Genomic DNA, 17,887 nt, shown 5'->3' with positions numbered 1-17,887 from the left:
CATTCCCTCAACACTTTACATGAATTCCTGAGATTCAAAATTGCAACACATTTGAAACTAATTGCACAGTTTATAAATAAATATGTCACAGGGTGCTATTCCATTTAATCTTTTAACCACTGAAGCTCTGGAACAAATGGAAGGCTACAGTGTCTCAGAGCAGCTTGAAAGAACACTAAAACATTTGCCTTCGTGTGACAATGCTCTGAATACACATAAGCCATGTTTGTTGTTCTAAAAGGCCTCTACGATCAGCTATGTTACACTTGAAGTCACTTTGATCCTAGTCTTGGACTATTCACAGACTGTCTGATGCATACAGAGTGCAACAGTGCCAGCCTGTTTTTTTTTGTTTTTTTCAGCCGTCTGGGTACTAGAAGTACTTTTCCCAATTCATTTTTTTTTTCCCATAAGGATATCGTAAAATCTCCAAGTCATCAACCACATCAATCAGCTCCAAAGAGTATCATTAAAAATCTATTCACCTATGGAGAAAAATTCTTTGATTTCTACTACCGGAAACCAGTAGGGTTGGGTATCACCAACAACATCACGATACGATACACATCACGATACAGAGGCCACGATATGATAATTATTGTGATACTTGTTTATTTTGAACTTAATGTTTCTAGCATAATTTAGTATAACAGCTGTTTACAGTTAACTGTATAACTGTACAAACATTTTGCACCATTCAAAACACAGTAAGGTCCATAAAGATAAGAAAAGCAAAATAAATAATTCTGTTACCAAAAGTAAATTACTTTTATTGGGATTTTATTCTTTCTGATTTTTTAATTATTTTGTCCTTACTATATTCTGGCTTAATATCAAACGCAGTTTTTAAAAGTATATATATATATATATATATATATGAGATCAAGCTTTTGACATTTAGGACAATTGAGGGACTTGTACATAACTATTACACAAGGTGCAAACATTCATTGATGCTCAAGAAAACAACACACTACTATATGCATACTATACTTCCTGTAAATATCTGTAATGTAGATTCTGAAGAGTAGTAATAAATAAAAAAACTCTTTTATCTCTCATATTTGTATAAATTATGAAAGGGGTGTGAACATTTATGAGACAAAAGGGGATGCAAACTTACCTTCTCAACTATATATACTGTTTACTAAACCTCCGATTAATGGGTTATCAGCTGTCTTCCTTTTCTTCGGCTTTCTATCTTGCTTCTGAACAGCAATCTAAATAGATCAGTTCTGTGATTTGGTGACTAAAAACAGCCATTTGGCTCCCTAATGTTTCAGTTTAGGAGCCAATGGCTCCTAAGTCTTTTTTTCTTTTCTTTTTTCTGGAGCCCTGAGTTCCCCTCTGGAACAGCATGAATATACATTAATGCCAATATTAGTTATCTATGTGTAATACAAGTCATGTATTTATTTGAGTAAACTGAGTAGATGTTGGTGAGCAATGTTTAAAACTAAAGGATATTTATTGAACTGTAAGATTGGGAGTAAAATAAGTGCATATTGCCAGCTTTATCTTGACATAAGGTATGTACTGGTAGATGGAGGTTCGTTGTGTTATGCAGTACTTTAGTTTTGCAGTATTTGGACATTGCGTAAGTCATGTCTCACTCCCAACTACCGGGTTTAGGCAAAAAGTCAAAATACACATATATTTTAGATTTTAGTTTTGCCGGCGGTAGCAAGAGTCTCTCGTTCAATTTAAATGTGGTGGTCTACTACTGCTCAGGTGATTTATACAGCCAACTTGTATCACGTGATAGGATACCATCAAACTTTCAATGTGCTACATAATATCAATAAGTACGAAACTGCATCGATATGCGCATCAGCAAGGAGATCATGACAATGTATTGTATCGATATTTAGATACTTTATCTGGGAATGCAGGCATTATCCCTTGACCCAAATATATGACATAATAACAGCAACAACGAAAGTAATCTATGCTGGTTTTGTTAAACAAGCACCATTTAAGCACAAGGAAAAACTTTCTTGCTATATATAGCACTTACAGGTAAAAAGACTTGCCCAACTCGCGGGTTCTCTGCCGTTTTTTTTTTTTTTTAATCCAGCGTTTGAACGTAACATCTCCTCAGCTCCCGTGGGATTACTAGAAAGTAAAGTGTCCAGTCCATCTCGCCAGAAATAGCAGGTCATCCGGGTATTTCTTGATTACGTTTTTTACTTATGAATACTGAGGAATGGGACATACTTCTCCACTGGCATCCTGTATAGTAGGGAAGTATGCATATTTGGACGCAGCTTCTGATTTGGCAAAGCTTGCCAGGTTTATAGCACTGAATCTTTTAAAGATATCCAAGAGTTTTGTTTGAGACACTTAATTGCATGTAAACAAGATTAATTAGGTATCTGTGGTTGGTCACTTTACATGTCCATCAGACACTGTTCCTGTCTAATTGAGTGGTTCTTGGCCAGAAAAAGCTACAATGTGGACCAGACTTTAAATCAAAAAGTTTCTACAAAGGACTGTAATCCCAGCGTTGGGATTAGGAACTGGAACACTATTATTCCCATCAGGAACCAGTTCTTTCAATGTATGAATTCACCAGGCTCTATCTCAATGCAAGGTCTGATAAAAGGGGCTTAAGGAAATCTAATATGCTTTTCAATGTCAGACAGAGAATTGCAGCTCATTAGGTGGTAGTATCTCTGTGGTCAAAAGTGAAGGGAGTATAATTCGTTTTTATTAAAGAATATTAATTAAAATGGAATTAACAAATGGGAAAACACTTATCTAAGCAGGTAATCGATACATGCAACACACATGCCTGAAGTGTGATTATTCATATAATATCCACTTTATGATGTAAAAATATATTTCTCAACAAAGATGGTTTGCAGATATGCAATTTTTTACAATTATCTAGATATAATTTCCATTTTCTTTCTGTGTTACTATCCAACTAAGTGAATAGGACATGGGATTCAGGATATGTGGTCTGAAATCAACAGAGCACAATGGCCCTGAAGAATAGGATAATAGAGGTGTTGTTAATGAGAGTTCATTAACAATTAATTGGGTTATAATAATAAAGGAAGAGAATGAGGAAAAACAGAGAGAGAGAAAGAATATATCAGCTATAAAGTCTTAAATGTATGAGTATCTTCCTCTTGCTTAAGACTCTGACTGAGCCAAACAATAGACCACCACAGAGCTCAAAAAGGACTAATTATTTATACAACCCAACAAAGACAGTCCATCTATATTGACAGAAGCACCCGCTATGGAAAAAGGCGTGCAGTACGCTCTTATCTTACAGAGTCACATGTGGCTGTCTTATTAATGCCTAAAAACTGAATTGATTATGATGTGCCTTAAATAATGATTTGCTGAATGCTGTATAAAGGGACAGCGGGGGCGGGCTGACTGCTGTCTCGGCAGTTACACGATTGTATACTGCATCATAGAGTTTAACTTGTTAAGACCAAAGAACTTTGTCTTTTTCAAATTTTTCAATATTAAAATGTACTTATACAAGCTGTTAGTAATTATTTCAACTTTCAAAGGACCATTCAAGAACATTCATAAAACAAATATTCTTTGACTTAACAGAACGTGTGGTAAATGAGTCAGTCTTGAATCCAGAATCCAGCATGAATATTCATTCTCAGTGAAAGCTTATTAAATGTGATTTAGAAATGGCAAAAAGATTACATTTTGTACACAAACAGCTACTTTCTGAATGGAACATTATAAACATAATAAACAATGTGTACAGTTGTGCTCGAAAGTTTGCATACCCTGGCAGAAATTGTGAAATTTTGGCAATGATTTTGAAAATATGACTGATGATGCAAAAAAAGTATTTTAAGGATAGTGATCATATGAAGCCATTTATAATCACATAGTTGTTTGGCTCCTTTTTAAATCATAATGATAACAGAAATCACCCAAATGGCCATGATCAAAAGTTTACATACCCTTGAATGTTTGGCCTTGTTACAGACACACAAGGTGACACACACAGGTTTAAATGGCATTTAAAGGTTAATTTCCCACACCTGTGGCTTTTTAATTGCAATTAGTGTCTGTGTATAAATAGTCAATGAGTTTGTTAGCTCTCACGTGGATGCACTGAGCAGGCTAGATACTAAGCCATGGGGAGCAGAAAAGAACTGTCAAAAGACCTGCGTAACAAGGTAATGGAACTTTATAAAGATGGAAAAGGATATAAAAAGATATCCAAATCCTTGAAAATGCCAGTCAGTACTGTTCAATCTTTTATTAAGAAGTGGAAAATTTGGGGATCTCTTGATACCAAGTCAAGGTCAGGTAGACCAAGAAAGATTTCAGCCACAACTCCCAGAGGAATTGTTCGGGATACAAAGAAAAACCCACAGGTAACCTCAGGAGAAATACAGGCTGCTCTGGAAAAAGATGGTGTGGTTGTTTCAAGGAGCACAATATGACGATACTTGAACAAAAATGAGCTGCATGGTCGAGTTGCCAGAAAGAAACCTTTACTGCAGCAATGCCACAAAAAAGCCCAGTTACAATATGCCAAACAACACCTTGACGCCTCACAGCTTCTGGCAGTGAGTCTATTTTGGTGACTTCTATTTGGAGCTTTAATGGTCACAACCATAATCGCTATGTTTGGAGAGGGGTCAACAAGGCCTATAGTGAAAAGAATACCATCCCCACTGTGAAGCATGCTGGTGGCTCACTGATGTTTTGGGGGTGTGTGAGCTCCAAAGGCACAGGGAATCTTGTGAAAATTGATGGCAAGATGAATGCAGCATGTTATCAGAAAATACTGGCAGACAACTTGCATTCTTCTGCACGAAAGCTGCACACGGGACGCTCTTGGACTTTCCAGCACGACAATGACCCTAAGCACAAGGCCAAGTTGACCCTCCAGTGGTTACAGCAGAAAAAGGTGAAGGTTCTAGAGTGGCCATCACAGTCTCCTGACTTTAATATCATCGAGCCACTCTGGGGAGATCTCAAACGTGCGGTTCATGCAAGACGACCAAATGCTTTGCATGACCTGGAGGCATTTTGCCAAGACAAATGGGCAGCTATACCACTTGCAAGAATTTGGGGCCTCATAGACAACTATTACCAAAGACTACACACTGTCATTGATGCTAAAGGGGGCAATACATAGTATTAAGAAATAAGGGTATGCAGACTTTTGAACAGGGGTCATTTCATTTTTTTCTTTGTTGCCATGTTTTGTTTTATGATTGTGCCATTCTGTTATAACCTACAGTTGAATATGAATCCCATAAGAAATAAATGTGTTTTGCCTGCTCACTCATGTTTTCTTTAAAAATGGTACATATATTACCAATTCTCCAAGGGTATGCAAACTTCTGAGCACAACTGTAAGTAGGCCTTCTTAATCTGAAGTATACAGGTGGTGTTTCTTAACCAGTATATTATCATAAAAAAAAATTATAGACCTATGACCAATACAAGTGTTCTTGGTGAGAGAATTATCCTTTATTAACACAAATTAAAACTCACATAATAATTAGCATACAATAAAGATGATGCAATAGTGGCAATCTAGCTGCAGCTAGCCCTTTTTTGCAACACCATATTTTTTCTGCATCTGGCCCCAATAGAAAAAGTTTAGACACCCCCGGTATAAACCACTCTTTTCTTTTTTTTTTAATCTTTTTTATGTAATCAGTTCTGAATATTAACCCGTTTCAATTACCATCCCTAATCGAGTCTCTAGACCACTGCTTTTGTCAAGTGTGAAATTTGCTCAGCCTCAGATGTAATAAATCTACTGAATTTACTGAACAATGTGCAAGAGGGAACACATGAGTTGATCAAGGGGCAAAAGAATGAATTTCATCATTCTACCTGAACACAGATTATACTCTCACTACCTTTTAGGATATAAACCCAGAAAACGTCTTGGTTACTTTCGTAACCTCCGTTCCCTGATGGAGGGAACAAGGCATTGTGTCGATGTAGTGACACTAGGGGTCACTCTTGGGAGCCCCAAACACCTCTGATCTTTGAGAAAAGGCCAGTGGGAATTGGCGAGTGGAATTTGCATGCCACTCCCCCAGACATACGGGTATAAAAGGAGCTGGCTCGCAACCACTCATTCAGGTTTTGTGCTGAGGACCGAAACAAGGTCCTGGCCATTTCAGCCGGGGGCAGAGGGGCCTCTGCCCAAGGAAGACGTGGGTTCACCAACGGGGGAACCGTCTCATGGAAGATATGTCACACGGGGTTACCAATGGGTAACCAGTGCATGTAGAGCACCTACCCCAGTACAAGGCCAAGTTAGCACACGTACTGGGCTGGCAATGAGTTTCTCCGCAAACTCGCCTGCTACAGGGCTAAAGAGGAAGGACATCCAGGGTCCATGACTTCAGGAACACGACTGGGGGTGAAAAGCGCACGTCTTCACCTCCGGGAGGGGAAAGGCTCCATACGCAAGCAGTACACCCGGCCAGCTGTCCCGCAACTTACCTGCTCGTACCTGACAACACACGGGACGAGACCGGCTCAACCCAGAGATTGTAAAACCTTGCAAAGGCGCCACATTGAGGGGGCTCGAGCCCCAAACCCGTGGCTGCGCTGAGTCTGAGTCTCCAGGTAATGACCGCAACCAAGAAGAACACACAAACGGAAAGGCATCTTTAAAAAGACACTCCCCATGAGTGCTACCCTTTTAGAGGAAAATATACTCTCTCAGAGGAAGAATATACTCTTTTAGACTGCCGAAGCACCCAGGGGCATTCTCTGCACTCCACCGGTGCAGAGGCGGAGAAGCCGCTGTAATGCGCTGTAAATCCAGCAGTTTGTAGAGGTGAATGGATCGGCGGAGGAATTCAGCTCAGTGAAACACAACCGCTCAAGAATTTTGGCCCATTCCTCCAGACAAAACTGGAGTCAGGTTTGTAGGCCTCCTTGCTCACACATGCTTTTTCAGTTCTGCCCACAAATTATCTATCAGATTGAGGTCAGGGCTTTGTGATGGCCACTTCAATACCTTGACTTTGTTGTCCTTAAGCCATTTTGCCACAACTTTGGAGGTATGCTTGGGGTCACTGTCCATTTGGAAGACCCATTTGCGACTGAGCTTTTAGTTTTAACTTCATGGCTGATGTCTTGAGATGTTGCTTCAATATATCCATACAATTTTCCTTCCTCATGATGCCATCTATTTTGTGAAGTGCACCAGTCCCTCCTGCAGCAAAGCACCCTCACAACACGGTTGGGATGGTGTTCTTCGGCTTGCAAGCCTCACCTTTTTTCCTCCAAACATAACGATGGTCATTATGGCCATAAAGTTCCATTTTTGTTTCATCAGACCAGAGGAAATTTCTCCAAAAAGTAAGATCTTTGTCCCCATGTGCACTTTCAAACTGTAGTCTGGATTTTTTATGGCGGTTCTGGAGCATTGGCTTCTTCCTTGCTTGAAAATTAGCCTTTCAGGTTATGTCGATTTAGGACTCGTTTTACTGTGGATTTAGATAGTTGTCTATCTTTTTCCTCCAGCATTTTCACAAGGTCCTTTGCTGTTGTTCTGGGATTGATTTGCACTTTTCGCACCAAACTACGTTCATCTCTAGGAGACAGAATGCATCTCCTTCCTGAGCGGTATGATGGCTGCATGATCCCATGGTGTTTATACTTGCGTACTACTGTTTGTACAGATGAACGTGGTACCTTCAAGCTTTGGAAATTGCTCCCAATGATGAACCAGACTTGTGGAGGTCCACAGTTTTTTTTCTGAGGTCTTGCCTGATTTCTTTTGATTTTCCCATGATGTCAAGCAAAGAGGCACTGAGTTTGAAGGTAGGCCTTAAAATGCATCCACAGGTACACCTCCAATTCAGTGCACCTCATATAAGAAGCTAATTAGCTAATTGTCTAAAGGCTTAACATCATTTTCTGGAATTTTCCAAGCTGCTTAAATACACAGTTAACTTAGTGTATGTAAACTTCTGACCCACTGGAATTGTGATATAGTCAATTAAAAGTGAAACGATCTGTCTGTTAACAATTGTTGGAAAAATTACTCGTGTCATGCACAAAGTAGATGTCTTAAACGACTTGGCAAAACTATAGTTTGCTAATATGAAATCTGAGAGTGGTTAAAAAGTGAGTTTTAATTACTTCAACCAAAGTGTATGTAAACTTCTGACTTCAGCTGTACATTATTGCTGTAATCAATCTGCTCCATATGCACAGTGATATATAGTATATATTATAGACAGTGATGTACACTATATTGTTATCTGATACTAAATATTTCAAGTAAACAGTACAGTACAGTATGTCACTCTGTGTGGTAGATGAGGAGATGATTTTAAGTTTGTGTGAAGTAAAAGGTTTCTGATAGAGCAAAATACATTCATAAACACAGACTTAAAGAAGGGTTTTTCCTTGGTCAAAAATGGTCTTTGGTGGTGGCATGCGCATTAAGCAGGTTTATTACATAACTGCAATTAATTTAATATTTAACATAATTATGTAGTAGCATGTATACATTGGGTATACAAGTTATTTTTGATCATCTAAGAATCTGGAACATTTTGAATTCTACAGGTTTTTGATTATTATTATTAATTTTTTACTTCAAGATGCTATGGGAAATCAAACTAAACTATCTTAATTTAATTAACACCTTATTTCTAGGTAGTAGGGTAGTTCTAGTTATAATATTCTGACTGTTCCTGAATATAGCAACTTACTGAGATGAGACTGTGATTTTAGTGAAAATGTTTTTCCCTACTCTTAAGATATATTAATTCTGATATTATTAAAAGATATTACAAACAAGTCAACACTATGAATATCTGAAGGCAACCATGGCCAGTTTGTTTCCTAATATCAAATCAAACCTCATTAGTACAGAAAAGAAATTACACAGGAGGACAACTTTGCTCATAATTTGTTCACGATTCATGGAAGCCCAGACTTTAAAGCCCCTTAATCTGCTTATGTCTACTTATGCCCTTATGTTTACCATAGTTCTTTCACTGTGCCATTTTTAATGCCAAAAACCACAGGTAAGATCTTGGATAAGACATAAAATAAAAGTAAAATAAAATAAAAAATATAAATAATAAAAAAATCTCAAGTCTCATAGTTTTTCCATGAAAGATAATGTAATATAAAATGTATGTTACAGTTTACCATAATACATTGTAGTAAGGGTGATGACATGTACTTAAACACCCTTTATTTTGATGCATGGCACAGTGTTGTTGCTGTTTTCCACATTAGTGGTGGATAGAATGTCGGGGTTGTCTAGCTGTTTGAGATGTTTGACTTCCTCCATTGTGCTTTAAAGCAAAAAACTTCCCAGTAGAACTCAAATGGGTCACATAAGTTTTGTGGTTTACGTCGCAGTATCAAAAGAAGCCTGATTGAGTCGTGTGAGTGATAGGCTTTGAGCTATCTCATATCAAGGGAAGTCCGGTTGAAGAGCACACATCTGCATGCTCCAGGGATGGCTAAGATCATTGGCGTGAGTGATTCTGTAATGGCTCGCGTGACACTCACTTGAAACCAGGCTTCAATCGCGCCGCACAGATGCACATTTGAGATTTAAAGCACATTTAGCGCTTATACAGCACAGAACACAAGATGAATATAATTGAATTTGCTCTTCAATGCAGGAAAACCCCTGTTAAAAGGGACAGAATCCACCTGTTCTCTTAAAAATAAAAATAAACCGCACATATATGAACACAAAGCCCACATGGAGATTTTTTTCACAAATCTAGTATGTTCCATCAAAATGCATTTCTAAATCTTGTCAAAACTTGGTAAATATCCTTTCATAACAACAGTAATGAGGACAAGGCTTTGTCTAAAACATCACTACATCTTTAATGTGATGTGAAGTTTCCAGAATTAAGATGTAGGTTATCATTTAAACCTGGCTAGGCTTAAATGTACCATTCCCATTTTTATATTGCTATTTTCTTTTGAATGTATAGAACAAAAGATCAAAAATGGTACAGTAATTGTAATGTAACTTGAGACCCCTGCATTTTGTTCCATTCTGTATATCATTCTCACTTTATAATAAATTTGATTATTAACATTAACAAACAAGATTACGATTTGCAATGCTTAAGAGATCACATATAATACATTCAAATGGTTGTGAATGTTTGTTGTGTAATGACATAAAATGACCTAGCCTGAATTGATTTCACAATAGAATTCTGATTACAGTATTTTATTGTAAGAAATTACTGTTAGATCTCGTAACATCCTGGCAATATTTTACAGTGCAATTTTGGTAGTATTTCTGGTCTGGAAAAAAAAAAACGAAAAAAAAAAAAAAAGCAGGTATAATCATCCATTGAAGTTGAGAGATCCCAAGTGCCTTATGATTTGCCAGTGGCTGTGTGTGCCGAGGCCTACTGGGATTTATCAATTGTTCAGTCACCTTTGGATTCAAAATGGACCCGTCTCTGGCCTTTTTTGGTTCTTAAAGCACATTTTCCTGAACCCTTCACAACCCAGAGCTTTAGCCAAATTAAACAGGGCTCACGTCACGGGTGAAAATGTATGTTCTTCGGATGCTCACCATGCCATTCATAACTAAAAAAACACAACAATCATGGTGGAATTTGATGTTGTGTGAATTAAAGAATTTAACTCACTTGACTTGTATGAGCAATCAGATCAGGGTAATCTCATTAGTATTCTTAGGTTATCATTGTAAAATGTGATTCTAGCACCCTTTTACGCATTAACAACTTTAAACAAATATTTACAAGTTCTTTGAGGTTCGAAGATTTTATTTTTAATTATATTTATAATATATGACAAATTAATAACACCATATTTATTTTAACACCTAATTTTACATTAACAGTTTCATTCTGTGGTATTGGGTTGAAGTATTTCACTTGATCACCCTCGCAAAGGTTCTGGCAAGTGCAGTTCCAACTCGTGTGCAGTGGATTTGTTACATTTGTTCATCTCTAAAGTTGCACGTACTAAAATGGTTTTCAAAAGTAATACATTGATACACACACTAACTGGGATTTGGCATGCACTTCTGTTGAAAAATAGCTATTGTTTATGTGCGTGTTCAAGTGATTAATGAGAAAAGAGTGCAGAAGTCTTCCTTGTTTGGTCAACTGGTAAAAGTGAGGGCAACATAAATGTCCAATTGTGTCCAACTATTTGGATAATAATCACCCACTGTGACAGAGTTTGGTGACGTAATGTTAGTAGACAGACGGTTTATGAGTGTTATTTCAAATTCTTCTATAGATAAATATCAGGTTGATTTTTATTAAAACTAACAGGTTTCAACTTTAAAACTGTCTTGATTTTAGTTAAAAAAAATTTTTTTTAATGTATTTAGGATACATAAAATGCTAGGTAGAAATTAGCCTTAGCAATACAAATGAGTCATTTCATTCCAAAAATGTTTAAAATGTTTACCAGAATGTTATAAAAAATATATATTAATATCAGAGATGTGGAAGAAATGGCATTTGTTGTTTCAGAAAAATGATGGTTTAGAAAAAAAAGGAAAATGATATGCATAATATATATAATTCACCTAGACAAATTAAACAAAAATTAAATAAACAAGTAATAGTTTGAAAAGTCTGTTTTAAGTTCGTTCATATTCTGTTAGTCCAAAGGGCCATAAATGTCCATAGTTGAAGAAACACCATTGTATGTGAGTGGTGTCTGACTAACAGAGCAGTGAGAAACATGTAGGACACTAGTAGGTCTTCAGCCTTCAGTCTTGGAATGGAATGTGAGGGGAAGTCTGCCAGACGTGGATCGAAGGCTCTTGCAGCTATAGTGTGCAGGCCAACTATACTCTCAAGAGAATTAACTGAAGCACTTGCAAACAGCTTCCCACAACCTGAGGTTACCTCAAACTATAAAAATGTCACCTGTGATGACAGCTGAAAAGGGCTTTTTATAACACGTGATGACCGTAGGTGGATTTTCCCTATTTATTATTGAAAAAACTCCTCTATTTTCAGTTATCCATGAATACTACCCTAAAAACCATTTTAGATGTTCCCTTGAGAGCCAAGATCACTGGAGTGTAGACAGGTTTTCTCGAGAAACCTTCCTGCATCTGAGTTGTATACAGCCCTTCTCCTGTGTCGCGGTGTTTATATTTCTACTTCTGCAGGGACCATAGCAATAAGAAAGATGATATAACTGTCACAGTCTGTTTCAGACAAGATAAATCAGACTGAGATTTCTCCTTATGAGAGAAGAGAGGAAACACAGAGGTAATGAGATGCACCTACTTTTTTAGCAGTTTGCTTGTTTTGGCAAATAATTTTCATGTTTTTCTATTAAATAAGTGCTTTTTGTTAAGTGTAAATTAATTTTCAATAAACTATGGTGTAGTGTTGTTTTTGCTTTTAATTATAAAGTCAAATAAGAATTAATAAGGTTAATTAAAGGAGAGTGTATACATTCAATGTTTAAATACATTCTTCTATCCCAGTTTAATGTGCAGAGACAACTATAAGTAAGCCATTTGTATGCCATTCTGTTTATATGAGGATCCCGGCCAACCAGACAGAACAACAATGGTTCAACGTTTGGGGCAGGACTATTTGTCTGACCGACCAATAGCACATGTGAGTAGTGTTTGGGAAACCTGTTTAAACATTTTTATGTTAAAAAAATAACAACTGATTTCTGATTTTTATTTTATGTGTTTTTATTATTATTATTAATTATTTTTTTATTAAATTTTTTTATTTAATTTTTTTATTATTATTGAATTGAATTTGATTGAATTCAATTATTTTAATTTTTCAAATTTTTTTTTTTTTTTTTTGCTTGGTGCTGCAAGTGGCATAGAAATTACACTTCAACTTTAATTAAAACTTTATGTTTTAGATTTAAACTTTATATTTTAATTAAAGCTGTACTATGTAAATTTGTTACATCTGTTGTTGAAATTTAAATTTACGTCAGTTGTGTTCTGGCACTGCTCTTCTGATAGACGAATCTCCCAATTTGAGCTTACCTGGACACCGACTATGTATGATCATGACTGGAGGCGGAGTCATAACGTGCTTTTTTCATGTTGATATTATGTTATAGGAAATATTACTTGCTTTGATGAAGATTACCAACACTCAAATATTTACATATTTGAATAAATGTTACACTTAAATCGCTTTTCTGACACTACACTCAAAGCACTTTTAAATAGAGAACAGGGGACTCTCCTCAGCCACCACCACTAGATCTTATGATTATTCAAGTGTTTTATCTACTATTAATGTTTGAATTGTACTACAATTTTCAATTAAAAAGGTTCAACTCATGATATGGCTGATACGAGTTCAATAGAAGACTTTATTATTTTTGTACTATATTGTCCAGCATCAGTTACTACAATAGCATGTCTATGCAATGCACACAATAACACCGTAAACTAAAAACATAAAACGAGGATTCAGTAATGATGGGGATAAAATATACTTTATAAATCATAAAAATAATAAGCTTAAATATACAATATAACAATTACAAGAAGTCAGTTTCAGAAGTCATCCATATTAAACATGTCACAGTAACTTCAACGGACAACGCAGATACATCGCGATCGGCTAACACATGAGTAATGTTCGATTCATAAAAGCATGACAAGCAATATAAGCTTCAACAACACTAACAGAAAACATATCCAAGCATTATAGCGGGTAAACAACTTCGCCAAATGGACAACAGATAAACATCCATCTAGGCTGTAACGATTCTGTCCTGAACTGTGTGATTGTTACTGAACTGAGCTGAACAGCGTAGTTAGATTCTCCAGCAGGAACATGAGACAGCCGGCACTTCTTTCCTGTGTGTGCGGACATGACGTAATGACAGAAGTATGAACGTCATAAGCTAGCGATTTCGTGCCAAATCGAACCCAACAGTTCAAAATACAAATAATTTGTATAGGCTTACCGTAGTGAATCGGGGCAAGGTAAGGACATTGTTTTGAACACTGATTGTTTATGTACTCAATCAATAATGGCAATTTGTTCATTTTTAACCAAAAAATCTTACATAGTGCAGCTTTAATAAAAACTTCATGTAATTTATTTATATTTGGTACTGATTTATTTTTTTTTCATTTGTTTGTGTGCAAAAATGAAACTAAATTTATTACTAACTAATTTAGACTTTCAGTTTTAAAGTATGCTGTTTGCATCAACAATAGAAGAAAAAAAATCTAATTGTACACAAAATCTTTTGTCCCTACAGACTTGTTTTGTGGGTTCGTAAATAATTATTTCAAAGAGCCTCAGTGGATGATTAATGTTAGTCGAATATAATACAAAAAAAAATCAAAAACATCTACTATTCAACCTTGCAGGAAATGTCAAGTTCTTGCGGAAATCATCACATTGAAAAGTCCAAAAATATTTTTTATATTTGAGCAGTTACACACAAAAACTCACACTAACGCACCTACACAAAGACAATCCTTGAAACTTTTCAGGCATTGCTTCCATTGAATTTATTCTCTTTCCCATGAATATGGCTGTCAGAATGACAGACTGTTGATAGCCCTAAATAAACGGCCCATAACAATGTGGAACTGGCTCTGTTTGCTTACTCACAGTGATGGTCCCACAAGCTGCTCTCTGTACAAGGCTAGCACACTGAAATTAATGCCTTCACTTCAAACCTCAGCACAGCCAATATCATTACACTCTGAATGGTGCAATGCTTTTACTGGGCTTGGATTGGTCTGCAAGAAGTAAAGAACAGGGACATATATCATAACATAAAACACCTAAAGCCCTGCATGCTGTCTCCAACAACCCTTACCTCACCAGAATATCTTAGCGATAAATCAAATGGTTTTGCAAGTCTGTTTTTTGCTGATTCAAGCATGTTTTATGAGCCAACTCTACAGTAATATTTGCTAACAGCAGTCAATGATGACATCATATCACTGATGCAAAGGACATATTTGAGGCAATAAAATACTTTACTTTTTGTACTAAATGGCCTTAAAAATTAAACAGCATTGAACATTTGTCAGCTTAATACATTAGTAAGTAGACATTTAGCCAATTCTTTTATCCAAATTACTTATTACAAGCACAGTCCACCTGGAACAACCTGATGTTAAGTGCTTTGCTCAAGGGAACAATGTAGGTTTGAACCCTGCAAGGAACAATCATGAGCTATCACCAATCTCTTGGTTATTAGTTTAAGGGAATTAGTCTCATTGACTTATGCCTTACCATACAAGACTTTGAAGCAATGCATTCAGGAGGGTTTAAAAGCAGTAATGTCCAACTTTTGGTGCTCAATAGGGCCAGGGTGATCGAATAATCAAATAGTCATCCTACAACTGACTAGTCGATTAGTGGGGTCAACTACTAACATTAATATTTTTAGTGGTGGTGGATGTAATGGGAGACAGTTCTCAAATTAATTGAGTGACTCAACTTCTCAGAGAGTGTTTTTGCATGATGATAGCTTGCTGTGCTTAACAATGAATAACAGTCAGCACAGTAAAACTTTTTAGACTTAAAACTTTAGGTTTAGACTTTTTATGCACTGTTGCTACAGCAAAAAGCACTGCATCAACAATACATTTCAAGACGATCACAGTCGGGCATAAAATCCTCTGCTGTGAGTAATATTGTGAGGTACTGTGGAGAGATTAAAATCTTTTGGTGATTCTGTATATCCCTCTGAAAGATCTGATCGGTGTCACGTGAACATAATGGAGCCTAATTATACATTATTATCCTTACTACCAACTAGTCGACTAGTCATTTAAACAACTGAAAATTGGTAGGTTTGCACATACTTAGTGCTCATATTGTGTAAGTAAACGTGTGTTTATTTGGGCTGTGAAATCTCTCCGGAGTAATATAAACCAGGAACTTTCCTTTAAGATTGAATTTTGTTACCTCAGAGAACTGAATAATTTATTTATTTCCCCAATCAATGATGATCTACATTCAATGCATTTGGGAAATCCATAATGTTACATCACCGGTTACCATGTTGATTTTGTTATATTCATGATATGATTGGGGGGGGCGGATTCTTTCCATCCAATCTCCAGGAAATATAATGATTTACAAGTCCTGAGATTGCAGGGCTGGCTGTTAAGAATTTTTTAAGTCACTTACTGTTTCACATTAATTGTATAGAATAAAAAAATCTCTGGATCTAAAGACTGATAATCAATGTTAAGCCACTAGCCATTTGATCAATATCTCAGCCAATACCACTATAGTTAATGTGTAATTATTCAGAACCTTTTGGAAACCCCTTTAAAGGATAGTTCACCCAAATACATTTTGTCTCCTTACCCTCATGTTTTTGCTGTGGCAAACATGCTGTGGATAAATTTGTAGAATCTCCACACATGTCTTTTCTATCCAATGACAATTCACAGTGACCACATCTGTTAAGCTTTAAAAATGCACAAAAAAGCACCATAAAAGCAGTCCATATGACTTCTGTGCTATATTCAAAGTCTGATCCAGTTCATGAGTTGAATTCGAATGAATCAATGATCCAGTTTTAGCAAAATATGACTTAAATTTCAAAGCTTAACAACAATAGTCACTAGAGGTCGAAGGATAGTAGATTTTGCTGATACAATAACTAAGGTGGTGGAAAAGGCAGATAACTGATTAATCAGCCAAAATTTTTTAAATAAAAAAAATAAAAATAAAAAAGAATACTATAAAAAGCACAGACATAGAGGCTACAAGAGTCCAACATAAATAAAATCCCAGATTCAATTTGTAGTTCAAAGTGATGCTAATTTTGATATGATGGAGACATGGCTCCATTTAAATGCTCTATATTTAAGTATTTACCAAATTAAAGGGATAGTTCACCCAAAAATTTAAATTCTCTCACTATTTACATATCCTTATGCCATTTACTTATCCAAGATGTCACTGTTGGGCCCTTGAGCAAGGCCCTTCACCCTGTCTGCTCCAGGGGCGCCGTATACGGCTGACCCTGCACTTTGACCCCAGCTTAGCTGGGATATGCGAAAAAAAAAAAAGAAAAAAAGAATTTCACTGTATATGTTAAATGCATATCTTCAGAAGCGATATAAGTGTGGGTGAGAAACAGATTTTATATATTTAAGTCTTTTTACCATATATTGCCCAGTAGGTGGCGATATGCACGAATAATGCAACTTGCCAAACAAAAGAAGAATACGAAAGTGAAAGTGGAGATTGATAGTAAAAAAGGACTTCAATATTGATCTGTTTCTTACCCAAACCTACAGTATCATATCACTTCAGAAGATACGGATTTAACCACTGGAGTCTTATAGATAACTTTTATGCTGCCTTTATGTCCTTTTGGAAATTCAAAATTTTGGTACCCATTCACTTGCATTGTGTGGACCTACAGAGCTGAAATATTCTTCTAAAAACCTTTGTTTGTGTTCAGCAGAAGGAGGAAAGTCATACATATCTGGGATGGCAAAAGAGTGAGTAAACGATGAGAGAATTTTAAACTATTCCATTAAGCTTATTATAGCCTATTCACAAGATATGAATTTGGAGATACAATAAATGTGCTGAAGGGGCATGTTTTCATAGAGTCGCATTTTTCTTTGCATCCCCTCACTTCAATTTAGATTACTTGATAATAGTGCTGTAATAGTGCTGGTTTCTGAGGAACACGGAGGAATAGTAAAGAAAATATCGGCAACTATCGGCATAGATTTCTGCCGATAACCGATAGATCAAAAAGCAACTATTGGCACCGATTAATCGGTAAAACCGTTATATCTGTCTACCTATAACAGTCAATATGAAATGTCTTTGTATGAAAGACCATGTAACAAAACCGATATATCGGTCAACCTCTAGCACACAGGGTCTAAAAGAAACTGTCACACAGCAGTATTTTAAAATGA

At 36.3% G+C, this 17,887-nt stretch overlaps 1 protein-coding gene across 3 annotated transcripts in view; it reads right to left on the bottom strand.

The window, feature by feature from the left end:
• Positions 1-17,887, bottom strand: part of chrm3a (cholinergic receptor, muscarinic 3a) — a 248,839-nt gene that overhangs the window by 137,521 nt on the left and 93,431 nt on the right. The window lies entirely within an intron of this gene.

Source organism: Myxocyprinus asiaticus, chromosome 17, assembly GCF_019703515.2.
Source record: "Myxocyprinus asiaticus isolate MX2 ecotype Aquarium Trade chromosome 17, UBuf_Myxa_2, whole genome shotgun sequence".
Taxonomy (NCBI): Eukaryota; Metazoa; Chordata; class Actinopteri; order Cypriniformes; family Catostomidae; genus Myxocyprinus; species Myxocyprinus asiaticus.
This window is presented reverse-complemented; position numbering and strand designations above follow the sequence as displayed.